The following is a 13,179-nucleotide window of genomic DNA, read 5'->3' as shown; positions in this document are numbered from 1 at the left end:
ACTGAAAGCTCTAGAACAAAAAGAAGCAAACTCACCCCAGATGAGTAGATGACAGGAAATGATCAAATTGAGGGCTGAAATCAACAAAGCAGAAACTACGAAAACAAAACAAAGAAAAATGTAACAAACAGTTGGTTTTTGGAAAAAATCAACAAGATAGAATAATCGTTATTCAAACTAACCAAAAGGCAGTGAGAAAACATGCAAATTAGCAAAATCAGAAAAGAAAAGGGGGACATAACAACAAACACTGAGGAAATCCAGAGAATGTTCAGGTCATACTTTAAAAACCTATACTCCACAAAATTCAAAAATTTAAAGGAAATGGACAATTTTCTGGATAGATATTACTTACCAAAATTAAATCAAGAACAGATAAGCAATTCAAATAGACCTATAACCCCTAGTGAAATAGAAGCATTCATCAAAAGTCTCCCAACAAAAAAAAAAGCCCAGGTCCAGATGACTTCAATGCAGAATTCTACCAGAAATTCAAAGAACAGATAATACCAATACTCCTCAAAGTGTTGCATACAATAGAAGCAGAATGGTCATTGCCAAACTCTTCTAATAAGATTACAATTACCTTGGTACCAAAGCCACACAAAGACACAGGTAAGAAAGAGAACTACAGACCAATATCCCTCATGAACATTGATGCAAAAATACTCAATAAAATACTGGCAAATCGAATCTAAGAACACATTAGAAAAATCATCCACCATGATCAAATAGGCTTCATCCCAGGGTTGCAGGGATGGCTCAACATATGAAAATCTATCAGTGTAATAAACCATATAAACAAACTGAAAAACAGAATCATGATCATCTCACTACACGCTGAAAAAGCCTTTGATAAAATCCAACATCCCTTCATGATCTCTTCATGGAGAGATCAGGGATAACAGGAACATACTTAAACATAATAAAGGCATTATGCAGCAAACCAACAGCCAACATCAAACTAAATGGAGAGAATCTCAATGTGATTCCTCTAAAATCAAGAACAAACAAGGCTGTCCACTCTCTCCATATCTCTTCAATATTGTACTTGAAGTTCTAGCTAGAGCAATAAGACAACAAAAGGAGATCAAGGGGATATAAATTGGATAGGAATAAATCAAACTGTCGCTATTTGCAGAAGATATGTTAGTTTACATAAGAGACCCAAAAAATTCAACCAGGGAACTCCTACAGCTCATAAACACATTCAACAAAGTGGCAGGATACAAGATTAACTTAAAAAAAAATCAGTAGCCCTACTATATACAGACAATAAATGGGCTGAGAAAGAAATCAGAGAAACATCACCCTTTACCACAGCCACAAACAACATAAAATATCTTGGGCTAATGCTGACCAAACAAGTGAAAGACCTGTATAACAAGAACTTTGAGTCTTTAAAGAAAGAAATTAAAGAAGATAACAGAAAATGGAAAGATCTCCAATGCTCTTGGATAAGTAGTATCAACATAGTAAAAATGGCAATCTTGCCAAAAGCAATCTGCAGATTCAATGCAATCCCTATCAAAATCCCAACACAATTCTTCACAGATCTTGAAAGAACAATGGTCAACTTTATATGCAAAAACAAAAAGCCCAGGGTAGCCAAAACAACCCTGTACAATAAAGGAACTTCAGGAGGCACCACTGTCCCTGACTTCAAGCTCTATTATAGAGCTATAATAACGAAAACAGCTTGCGTTGGCAAACACACAGGTAGACCAATGGAATTAAATTGCAGACCCTGATATTAACCCACACACCTAGGAACACCTGATTTTGACAAAGAAGCTAAAACTATACAATGGAAAAAAGAAAGCATCTTCAACAAATGGTGCTGGCATAACTGGATGTAGAAGATTGCAGATAGATCCATATCTATCACCATGCACAAAACTTAAGTCCAAATGGAGCAAAGACCTCAACATAAATCAGCTACACTGAACCACTTAGGAGAGAAAGTGGGAAGTACCCGTGAATGAATTGGTACAGGAGATCACTTCATGAACATAATACCAGTAGCACAGACATTGAGACCTAAAATTAATAAATAGGACCTCCTGAAACTGAGACGCTTCAGTAAGGCAAAGGACATAGTCGGCAAGACAAAACAGCAGCCCAAAGAATGGGAAAATATTTTCACCAATCCCACATCTGACAGAGGGCTGCTTTACAAAATATACAAAGAACTCAAGAAGCTAGTCACCAAAACACCAAACCATTCAATTAAAAAGTGGGGTGCAGAACTAAGTAGAGAATTCTCAACAGAGGAATCTAAAATGGCTGAAAGAGACAAAAGAAAGTGTTAAACATCCTTAGCCATCAGGGAAATGCAACTTAAAACAACTCTGAGATACCATCTTACTCCTGTCAGAATGGCTAAAATCAAAAACACCAAAGACAGTCTGTGCTGGATAGGATGTGGAGAAAGGGGAACACTCCTCCATTGCTTGTGGGAGTGCAAACTTGGTTGGCCACCTTGGAAATCAGTATGGTGTTTTCTCAGGAAAATGGGAAACCAGTCTACCTCATGATCCATCAATTCCGCTCTTAGGCTTATACCCAAATAATGCACATTCATACAACAAGGACATATGTTCAACTATGTTCATAGCATCATTGTTTGTAATAGCCAGAACCTGGAAGCAACCTAGATGCCCCTCAGCTGAAGAATGGATGGAAAAAATGTGGTACACTTACACAATGGAGTATTACTCAGCAGAAAATACTATGAAATCTTGAAATTCACAGGCAAATTCCTGTGAACTTCCAGTTCCATCCTGAGTGATGTAACCGAGTCACAGAAAGACAAGCATGATATGTACTCACTCATATATGGATATTAGACATAGAGCAATGACTACCAGGCTACAGTTCACACCACCAGAGAACCTAGGAAACCAGGAGGACCCTAAGAGAAAAATACATGGTCCCCCGAAGAAGGGGAAAGGGACAAGAACTTCTAAGAAAATTAGTAGCATGTGGGGTGCATGTAGTGGGGAGGAAGGTAGGAAAAAGAGAAGGGGAGAAGAGGAGGAGGGAGAACAAGAGGGATCAGGAAGACTGAGACAGAGGAGGAATAGAGGAGAGCAAGCAAAGAGTTGCCATAATAGATGGAGCCATTATAGGTTTAAAGATATCTGGCACTAAGGCAATACTCAGAGATCCACAAAGATGACCCCAACAGAGAATCTAGACAGTAGTGGTGAGGCCGCCTTTGATGCCCTTCCCCTATAATGAGATTGATGACTACCTTAATTGCTATACTATATCCTTCATCCATTAGCTGAATGGAAGCAGAAGCAGGCACCCACAGCTAAACACTGAGCAATACTCCTGACAAACCCTCTGAATTTGTGTGCTAGTTAGGAGGCCTGGGCAGTCTATGGGACCTCTGACAGTGGAATCAATAATTATCCTTAGTGCACAAATGGACTTCAGGAGCCCATTCGCTTTGGAGGGATACTGTGTCAGCCCAAATACAAGGAGGAGGGACTAGGTCCTCCCCCAAATGATGTGACTTTTGGACTTTGATGATCCCCCATAGAAGGCTTCACCATCCTTGGGGAGTGGGTAAAGGGTGTGTTGGGGGGGTAGGGGGCATGGGAGGATGGCAGGGAAAGAGAACTTGGGGATTGATATGTAAAATGATTGTTTCTAAAGAAAAAATATATTGGTTGGTTTTTGTTAAGCTGCCAGTAAGCAGCATCCCCTCCCCCCATGCCCTCTGCTTCAGTTCCTACCTTAAATTTCCTGCTCTGGCTTCCTTTGATGATAGTCAGTGATATGGAAGTATAAGCCATATACCCTCTCCTTCCCAACTTGCTATTGATCCTGGTGTTTTACCACAGCAATTAAAAACAAAAACAAATAACTAAAGCATCAATCATTTCCAATGTGTAAAAAGAAAGGTAACAGGAAGAGAGGATGATGGAGAGAGGGAAGTAAAGAGGAAGCAAGAGAAGAAATTGTGTCCAAGAAGACTGGAGAGTTGGATCAGGGGTCAAAAGCACTCATTTCTCTTGCAGAGGACCCCGGTTCGATTCCCGGATCCCATGTGGCAGCTCATAGCTATCTGTAACTCCAATGACATCCTTTCCGGTACCCACAGGTCCTAGGCACACATGTGGTACACATCCATACACCCAAGTAAAACATTCATGCATGTAAAATAATAAAATTACCCTAAAAATAATGAATAGATTATGTCCTGATCATTTACAATTTTCTTTTGTATGCTAGCCTTCTTCAACCTGTCTACCTTCATTTTTATTCCAAAATAATTGTTCTTAAAATGAAAATTGCCTCTCCCTTTCTTGTTGCTTTTTTCTAGAAATAAAGACACAGTGTTTCTAAATCCTGCAAATGTAACACCAGACACTAAGCTTTATTTAAGGGTGTTCCTCTCTGCTGTATTGAACAGGGCAAAGAGATGAGATGGACAGAATGCAAAGAGTGGGACACACTCAGTGTGGGGGTTGCTGACCTATATATGGGCATGGAGTCAGCACAGCCATGCATGCAGGAATAGAATGATGGTGTGATGAATGAGAAGTAACTTAAAGACAGGAGAGGGCAGGAGGACAATTTAAATATTAAATATTCATACATAAATTTCTCTTCCAGTTGCTAGTAATGGGATACCTATTGTGACACCATTAACCACTGAGGACACACATTTTGATCTTGTGTAACCTTTGCCACAGAGACAGGCATAAAAACCACAGCTACGCAGTGACTCAGCAGTAATATACAGCTATTGACCAGGCAAACTTGCCCTCCTGTCTCTCTAATCAATCAAGTGTATGATAGGCCAGGAGGTCATATAACTCTTGAGTGCCCTTTCCTATTCTAAACTCTGGTGCTTGTATCCACACTGTCAGCCAAGTAAGCTGATGTGGTATACATAGTAAACAAGAGAGAGATGGCCATGCAAACACTGGAAGTCCAATAAAGGGCTCCTTCTGCTCTACCATTAGAAGTGTAAGCATGCACCACCACTTCCCCTTTGATTCATGTTATAGTTTGAAAACTGATTAGACAAGATCTGTGATTTGAGCATCTTTGCTCAGTCTGACCCTGAGTGGTCAGACTTTATGACAGCCACTGCAGCAGGTGATCTACTGTGGTGGATGCCCAGGTTACCCAATTGTTTCAAGAAGTTAACAAACTCAGACTGTAGTTTAGGGCATGATTGACAATTGCTGATTGGGTTTAGACCAAAAGGCTGAATCTGTTTTATGTCCTTTATGTTCTGATAACATAATACACTCACAACGAAGCCTGTAAAGAAATCAGAGTCAAATGGCCTAAGCACATCTAGTCAGTTTTCAAAGAGTTCTGGGGTCTTGTTATTAGCTGGATGACTTTAAGTCATTCTAAATAAACTAACAGCAGTGTGCACACCCATATAGACACAGTCATACACATGAGCACACACTAGCAACAACAAAGGTTTTCTTAATGCAAACACAAGAATTCAACACAGCATTGAATGTTGAGGCAGGAAACCCCACTAACCTGTAGCTCACAGAAATTTCAATTATCTTGGCCAGTCTTTGCTTCTGTTTATCCCTGCCTCCTGGATAAAATTTTGGTTAGATTACACACCCTTAGCTTCTTCAGTTTAAATGATTGAAAGGACAAAAATATCAGCCCATACTATCTTTTCTAAGTTTGTTGTTTCTCCCTATGGATCACAGCTTGATAGAAACACACAGATCCCACACGGGGTGAGATAAATGTGTTCAAATGGCTATATTTATACCATCATCGGATTGTTCTTTGTGTAGTTTTTCCTTTATCTCTCTTTCCAAGGTCTCTCTAGATTTTTTATTTTTTTTGTTTGTTTTGAGACAGGGTGTCTCTGTGTAATGCTGGCTGTCCCGGAACTCCCTCTGTAGACCGGGCCTTGAATTCGGAGATTCACCAGCCTCTGCCTCCTGAGCATTAGAATTAAAGCTGTGGGCCACCACCACCAATCATCTCTCTAGATTTTTTTTTTTAAATATCACACTCATTTTATATAAATCTTTTAAATCTTTATCTTTAAACTATAGACTATACATGATTTGGGAAGGAGGCTGTACCAAACAATGATCAAAGAAGAATCATTCTTTCGTTCTACGACTTTTCTTTTATCTGGTCACTCAGAAATATAATGTTATCAGCTATGATTGTTGTCGCTTGCCACCTCACGTTATTTTTATCCATGTATTCACTGTAGTCCACTTTCCCTTCCACAAATATGCGAGCTCCCTTTTTCACATACTGGTATGCCAAATCTCTGAGGCCTGGTCGAAACACTGATATTCTGTGCCATGTTGCCTTTTGAATCACATCCCCCATTTTGTATGCTTCACTGTCTCCTGATCACCACATCTCATTTGTTGCCAGAGAAAATATTGTGACTGGGTTTTTTTCCTTCCACCTGTCTCATGAAAGGGTCCTGACCTACTCGCCCAAGGAACTGAACACGATTCATGGATCTTTCAAGAACCCAACTGCTGGCCACTTCAGACTCATGTCTTACAAACTGATGAAACACCTGTAACACATGTCTTCGAAACACGACTTTGGTTTTTCTTACAATCTATCATTTTTAGACTTATCCTGACGTGCATTGGCTGACCGCTGCCCCGCTCCAGGCTCGCTCTCCATCTCTCTAGATTTTTAATGGACCACCTTGAACTTTAATCATCCCATCCTAAATTGCTTCATTCTATTGCATACACACAGCCACTGTGGAGTCTTAGCTCCTACTTTGATGTAGCAGAAGTCTATGAAACACAAACTGAGTCAGGCAAGGTAGGAAATAGCTTGACAACCTCAGACTCTATTTGGTTCAGTTGTGTACACATCCATCTTCTAACAATGCACTTGGCAGCCTGGGACCTTTGGCAGAACATATTATGCAAGCACACTCCTCTCTGAACAATGCACCTAGCAACATGCTGGCAACCTAGGACCTCCCAACATCTGAGTGGAGCTAAATGAACACCCCACTCCAAGCAAAGAAATAAGTTTTCCTTCCCTTTCATGACCATCAACCTTAAATGTATCCTAGTCATTCCTGCCCCAAATGTCTCAGAGCTGTTGGGAGAGGGAGACTTGGTGCTATTTAAGAGTGTGTTCTCTGGTAGACGGACCATACATTATGCTTCAGAAGAAGACAACATATCCAAGAATACATTAACAGCACAAACTGGTCTCCATGTATTAAAAAAATAAGAGAATGCAAAGTTGGGTGGGTGGGTGGGGAAGGGTAGATCCAGGAAAAGTCAAGGAAGAAGGTGAATGTGATCAAGATACATTGTCTGAGCTTTTCAAAGTACTATAAAAGTGAGGAAGAAAATAATAAAACACAAAGTTTATTAAACACACACATTTAAATGAAAATGAATGTATTACCTAAAATATTTCCTAAAAGGAAAAGAGCTTTCAACATGGGAAAAGATTTGGAAAATGTCTACTATTAATTAGAATAAAGTGAGAAAGACTGCATAGCATATTATTCCAATTCTATGACATTCTGGAAAAGGTAATTCTTTGCATGTATAGCAGGAAAACATTAAATTTCTCTGTAATTTTCAGGCGTGGAATAACAAATATCTTTTCAAATAACCAATGACTGAAAGATAGTGCAAAATCACACATGGGTCAGATATTAATTTGAAGGACAAAATAGACCTGTGGATGATAGCAACATAGCATATGAAAGTATTAAGGACATGGTTCAGTTGGTAAAGTGTCTGCCGTGTAAGAGAAAAGACCCAAATTTGGCTTACCAGCACCTGTGTATAAAGCCAGACACATGTAGAAAGCAGATTACTGGATTTCATTGGCCAGACATCCTGTCCAAGCCCAAGTTCAGTAAGGACACTGTTTCAAGAAATAAAATAGAGAACAATTGATTAAGGTACCTGATGTTGACCTTTGGCCTTCACATACATATATACACATGCCCACACCCACACATAAACATGAACACATTCCATGCAAAGCTACATACAAAATCCATTGAATTTAAACATTTCTTACCTTATTTAGCTGAATTACTTTTGTTTATTCAAACAACAAAGATTTGATGGTGTGTGTGTGTGTGTGTGTGTGTGTGTGTGTGTGTGTGTGTGTGTGATGTATATACATTTTTGTATGTGGCATGTGTGTGGAGATCAAAAATCAACATCAGAGTTCTTACACAAAAGCTTACTTTATGAGATTGCATTTCTCAATGAACCCACAGTTCACAAATTCATCTAGATTGACTAAAAAGTTCAGGGATTTGCCATGATTTCACCAACCAAGGTATGGGATTACAGGCACAGAGCCCCACATATGGCTTTTATGTGGGTGATTAGCATCTGAACTTCAGGCATTATGCTTGTAAAGCAAGCACTCTATTGAATGAGTCATCTCTCCAGCTCCAGATTCCATTTTTGGAAGGCAAAAGATTCATATGTTCTTGGGGCTGAAGATATATCTCAGTAGTAAAGAGCACTGGCTGCTCTTCTAGAAGACCCATGTTCGAATACTACATGGAGCCCACAACAATCTGTAATTCCACTCCCGGGGGGTACTGATACCCTCCCTTGGCCTCCTCAGAAAGAGGCACACATGTAGTGCACAGACATACACAGGAGAAAAATCAAGCCATAGACATAAAATAATATTTGAAAGATTTATATTGTCTGAAGAGAAACCAGACATATAATATGAAAATTTTTTACATACAGTTTACTTTGTAAAGATATTAGCAGAGAAGGAGAGAGAGACAGACAGAGAGAGAGAGAGAGAGAGAGAGAGAGAGAGAGAGAGAGAGAGAGAGAGAGAGAGAGAGAGAGAGAAACAGGGATCAGGAGAGAAAAAGAGTTAAAAGTAATCATTTTCTCATCCTAAAATTAATTTTATCAATATCTATGGGGAGAAAGTGATTAAAATCTGCAGCCTTAAGACACTGAGCTGTAGCTGGAGGCAAGGGCATCCCACAGCATTGAGCATTCAAGAGCTGTTGGGCAGCCTCCTCTAGGACATTGGCTGCTCACCCTGGAGTAGGTTACCTGAGTTATCAGGCTCCTAAAAGTAAGACACAGAAAAATGTTTTCCAGTAGAAAGAACATTCCAGAATTTCACAGGTTTTAGAAGGGGTGTAAAATCACACGGTAATTAGAACAGTGTTTTCATTTCAAATACAATACCATTTAGAATACATGAGAAAGAAGGGTGAATACACACACACCTTCCTTTCTAAATATGAAAGATTCCACTGGTAACATTAGTAAACTCATGATTTTAAGCCTATTTCCAAGAAACTAATGATTTTATTGTTAGAAGAAATATTAGTAATTAAATGGAAATGAAGTGTGCTCGGGATTAACAGTTTTTCTAATGCCTGGTAGGAAGAGCTAGTTTATTGTTTATGAATACTCATTTTTATAAAATGAAAAATTATATTTCTTTTCTCCTGATTTGAATAGCCTTGCAAAGCAAGGTACCAGGTGCTGAGTTCATGACAATCTCCCTTAAAATCTCGTTTGTGAAAAATCATTATTTTAAACTGTAATTATCTTCTCCAGGTGGCTAAGTTAGTTGAGTATATTGCCCTGTAGCACTCACAACATGCTATGTGAATTCCTCATGACACACTGAAGAGTGAGAAAGAAATCTGACTTAGACTTCAAATGTTTTCATGCATTAAAGCTGAATTATTTCCATTCCTGTGTTCTCAAAGTTAAACTTTTCCTCTCTGGTAGGTCTTATATGTGATATATTGTCTTGCAATAAAATAGCTGATACACATTACCCTCACTTTTATAGCCACATTTAGGCATTATAAATTCCATTTCTGAAAAAAAAGGTTTCCATGGACCTATAAACAGTTACAAAGCATGTTAAAATCTCACAGAATTAAAAGAAGCACTTAAATCTTCCATTACAGTTGGAAGCGAGGACACTTACCTTTCAGCAATCAGTTTAACTAGTAAATAATATCAACAAGAATATAGAACTGAAAATACATCATTTACCAAACCCAACCAACTGGAATCTATAAAATATGACACGAGGCTAGAGAGGAATGTATATTCTTTTCAATGGAACACTGATCAGTCGTCAAGATGCATCCTAAAGCATAGACTTGCTTGTCATGGGCCAGAAAATAAACCTTGATAATTTAGAGAAACGGATGTAATGCCATGTCTTCTCTCTCATGCTAATGGAATTGAACTGGAAATGATAAGGTAATAGAAAATATGAAAATATATAAATATTGAACATGGTTGTTACCCATGGCCAAGAAAGAAGTTGCAAGATCAATTAGTAAATACTGAAAGAAAATGAAAACACAATATACATGTTGTGTTGCATGTAATTAAAACAGCACTTGTAGAAAAACGAACAGCACTGAACACTAACTTAAAAAGTATAAACAAAAAAATGAATCTCATCACACAGGAGGAAGACAGAAGAGGTGAAAAAAAATCTTGCTAGCTTTTGCAGTAGTGTGCATGCTATTGTTTTCTGTCTCTCTGTTTATTGTGTGTTTAGTCCCTATAACTGGGAGCAAAACTTAATAGACTTACCTGTAATCTATTAAGCAAAAAACTACTTTATTCCATTTCAAAACATTATATGCATGAATGAAATATATAAAATTATTTATGCGTATTTGAAGCATTTATAAATTTATGCATTTTAACAGAACTCTACCTGTGCTAATGACTTCAGATTTTTAATTCCATGTATTCTGTAGCATTCTGTCATATGACCACATACAGGTTCTTTGTCCATTCAGTCTCTCGTGTTCAGCTCTTATGCCACTTCAAGCATGGCTTCAGTGACATTCACATCCATGTAGTCTTCATAACTTTCAGTTTGCCTTAGAATCCACAAAAAGATCCTGGACACCTTCTCTTGGTTGCTGTCTTCTCTGGGGTCTCACTCATTTCAATTCTGCAGCATTGTGACTCCTTGCTGCCTTTAGACATACTGTTCAAGATTTCCAACATTTCAATCCTTCTAAGTAGAAATTGGGGTCAGTAAATTACCTTGGCCGCAGTCACCGAGAAGCCTCTCTAGTCTTCACACACTGGTAAGTCGTCCTCATACTGCATTTTTTTTTTTTTACTGTAGAAGCAATTACTTTGCTTCTAAATATTTTTTATTGAGTAAATAGTGATAATTTATAAACACAGTAAGTGAGGCAAATGCGTATACATAGCCCTCACCTCTTCACTTTACATTTCAGGAGAGACAGAATACAGACTTAGCATCCAAGGGATCCCCATGTTCAGACTTGCTACAATCCAGATAACAAGCGCTCATTTTCTTTCCCAAATACAGCCTCAGGCTTATTCCAGAACAAAACAACAGTGACTTGCACTTACATACACAGTAACTCTCTTTGCTTGAGTTATTCTGGCTCTCTACACTACCTTGCTGACCAGTGCATATGTCCCCAAATTTACTGACAAAGCTATTGTCTCCCTCAACTTAAACAGATAATGCTCTCCTTTTTAATGTAATAGACTTATTTGAGCACTACTAACCAATATTTTAGGGTTATCTATCCCATAATTCCTCTACATTTCCTTCAGAACAGTTATCAAACCCTGCATAGTATTTTATTTTGTTTTTTTAAATTCTCTTCCTAGAATGCAAATACCATGTAGGCAAAAATCATGTCTGCCTGGAGATTCAGTTGTGTCTCTAGTATTTAATACATTATTGGATTTACAGAGGACTCTAAATATGCCTTGCATTGTCAAACACTGTGTTGTTTTCATGTGTTAATGCTGTGAAACTCATAGCAGATTTTAATAAAACAAAAGCTAAAAGGCTATTTAAAGGAACTACTAGGAACCAAACACTTTACTTCAGATATTTTATTTCTTATAAGCCCATGTAATATAGATAATGTATCATAGGTGAAGAAAGTAAGCTGCAGGGAAATGAGGTATGATTTTGAAAATTTATCTGCTAATGGCAGAGTTGAATTTTAATCCCATTTCTATCTGATTCTGAACTTGTATTGGCAGAGTATGCCACACTGCCCTAGGGTAAGCACTTCTGATTTACAGATAATTCCAGATAATCTTTATAAACCCTGTAATTAAAATTCTTTGAACTCTGGTGAGTCCTTCTGCCCCATTTCTCCATGGACTGTAATGCCAGGTAGGAGACAACGAATTCCTGTCAGGAATATTGCATTCATGTTATTTGTGTTTCGATTTCCTTGTCACGGAACTGTCTAGAATTATGATTATATATTGCTTTGCTTAAAGACATCTCATCTCCATAAATCTTAGTCCTGAATTACGGGAGTATAATCAATTTGAAGATGTCACATTTAATACATATAAAGCTGGTACTTTCCTGGATTTCTGAGTCACTGAAATTGAGTGGGATACCTGTTTCTAATATTTAGGGAAAGAATGCATGACCAGAAAAAGCATAACCATGGCATATAATAACAGGATGGGATTTAATCTCTTCTACAGTCATCAGGCTTAATGTTTGGAGTCAGAAGCCAAGCTCCAAAGCAGTTCCACAGTTGGCACAATGCCAAGCAGTTTACTAATGGCATAGCCTGCCTCATGCATATCACTTTAGGCTAGCATAAACACTGTTTGGAACTCCTGGGCTTTCTAGTAGCAGAGTTAGTGGCTTGGCAATCAGTTTATAGGACATAGTGAGCCCAGAGATTCCTGAAGGAAATACAAAAAGACAGAGTATTGTCTTTTATGAAATAATATATAACCATTAGAGCATCATTGGAAAGGGCAACCCCAGTGACAGGAAGAATTCCTGACTGCATCCTCTTCTTGAAAGCTGTACAAGCTACCTGTGCAGTTTCCTCTGCCCATGATGGAACTCAGCAGTAGGAAAGGTAATGAGACACAGCTCAACGGACAGATGATACACTTTTTAAAATAAGACAAAAACTAATTAAACTTTCCAAGAGGCAAATAACAAGAACAGCTGTTTGTCTTTCCATGATTTGAATATCTAATTTTGCATAAAGAAAAGCAGCTAAATGAATATCTCTGGTGTCACTGTTGCCTATTAGATATAACATTGTCCTTACTACAAATGTCATCATGTAAAAAGGTAGATGCCTGCTTACTGTAGACATCTGGGGTTCCTTCACAATGTTCACTGCTGCTACAGGCTACCTAG

General features: G+C 38.3%; 1 pseudogene; it reads right to left on the bottom strand.

Moving 5' to 3' along the window:
• Positions 1–6,034: 6,034 nt before the first annotated feature.
• LOC113834072 lies at positions 6,035–8,527 on the bottom strand (annotated as a pseudogene).
• Positions 8,528–13,179: the final 4,652 nt, after the last annotated feature.

Source organism: Cricetulus griseus, chromosome 2 (genome assembly GCF_003668045.3).
Source record: "Cricetulus griseus strain 17A/GY chromosome 2, alternate assembly CriGri-PICRH-1.0, whole genome shotgun sequence".
NCBI classification, from domain to species: Eukaryota; Metazoa; Chordata; class Mammalia; order Rodentia; family Cricetidae; genus Cricetulus; species Cricetulus griseus.
The sequence above is the reverse complement of the archived record's forward strand: the minus strand, read 5'-3'. Positions and strand labels throughout refer to the sequence as shown.